This window comes from Balaenoptera musculus, chromosome 5 (genome assembly GCF_009873245.2).
Source record: "Balaenoptera musculus isolate JJ_BM4_2016_0621 chromosome 5, mBalMus1.pri.v3, whole genome shotgun sequence".
In the NCBI taxonomy this organism is placed as follows: Eukaryota; Metazoa; Chordata; class Mammalia; order Artiodactyla; family Balaenopteridae; genus Balaenoptera; species Balaenoptera musculus.
In genome coordinates this window covers 1,028,484-1,029,807 of record NC_045789.1, presented here as the reverse complement: position 1 = coordinate 1,029,807, position 1,324 = coordinate 1,028,484, and the positions used below count along the sequence as shown (strand labels likewise).

The window sequence follows — 1,324 nt, the reverse complement described above, 5'->3', positions numbered from 1 at the left end:
TTCCTTTCCTTGGGCCATTTTTCCTCTGTGTTATTCAGAGATGTATCTAGCTTGCTCTTCACATTAGGATTTTATTTTTATTCTTTGTCAATGTTACCATTTATTACCTTCAATATGCACTTTTTTAATGCTACTGTGATCTTTTCTCATCTAACCCATGTCACTTTTAAAATATATCTTAGGAGCTTTCACTGATAAACGATTTCTTTCTTTTTTTTAAATTTTTATTTATTTATTTATTTATTTTTGGCTGTGTTGGGTCTTTGTTTCTGTGTGAGGGCTTTCTCTAGTTGTGGCAAGCGGGGGCCACTCTTCATCGCGGTGCGCGGGCCTCTCACTATCGTGGCCTCTCTTGTTGCGGAGCACAGGCTCCAGACGCGCAGGCTCAGTAGTTGTGGCTCACGGGCCTAGCCGCTCCGCGGCATGTGGGATCTTCCCAGACCAGGGCTCGAACCCGTGTCCCCTGCATTAGCAGGCAGATTCTCAAAAATATGGAATGCTTCACGAATTTGCATGTCATCCTTGCGCAGGGGCCATGCTAATCTTCTCTGTATCGTTCCAATTTTAGTATATGTGCTGCCAAAGCGAGCACCCATGTCACTTTTAATAGGTCGAGGATCTTTCAAAATATAAGATCTTTTTAAAACAAAAGGATTTAAAAATTTTTTTACACCTGTTTCACGTGGGCCTTAAGTTCATCTTTTTTGTGTTTTTCTGAGAATGCCATATTTTCCTAGAAATTTTCCTGGTTTCTCAGCTGCTTAGCCTTCAGAAAGTGGTTCTCTTTTTCTTGCCCTGCAGTGTTTTGCAAGTGTTTTCTCACTCTTACTTGACTGAGCAGAGATCTCTCTAGAACTCGTGTTTTCCACGGACAAGCTTTGTCGACTGCCTGTGCCCTTGTTTCACTGATGTCACATGCATTTTTTCCAGTGCTGTCCTGTGTCATTGTGCACAGCTCCTAGCCCAGGTCTCAGGGCACTAAAATCTATCTTTCATAGAGCCATTAGGTTGCAAAGCAATGGAATATATAAAAATTATAATCGCCAGACTTTTGGATTTATTAAGCCTTTTCCTGCTGTTTACAATCCTTAACTGAGGGGTTATGTTTTCCAGAGTGACATCAAACACCCAATCCCTTTTCCTCCAAAGCATTTTACTCTCTCCTTGCCTAGATGTTTCCTTTAAGCTTTAATTTCTAAAAGAATGAAGAAGTTATTAATGAGTGTGTGTGCGTATGTGTGTGTTGGGGTATTGGGGTGGAGGGTAGGATTAAGTTTAATTTGAGCACGAAGGGAACTCTGAACTAAGCAAACTGTGACATCCA

The 1,324-nt window shown here is 41.2% G+C and overlaps 1 non-coding gene across 1 annotated transcript; it reads right to left on the bottom strand.

Moving 5' to 3' along the window:
- Positions 1 to 485: 485 nt before the first annotated feature.
- On the bottom strand, positions 486 to 592 carry LOC118896232. Its single transcript, XR_005020138.1, has one exon. It is a non-coding gene; the product is annotated as a U6 spliceosomal RNA (small nuclear RNA).
- Positions 593 to 1,324: the final 732 nt, after the last annotated feature.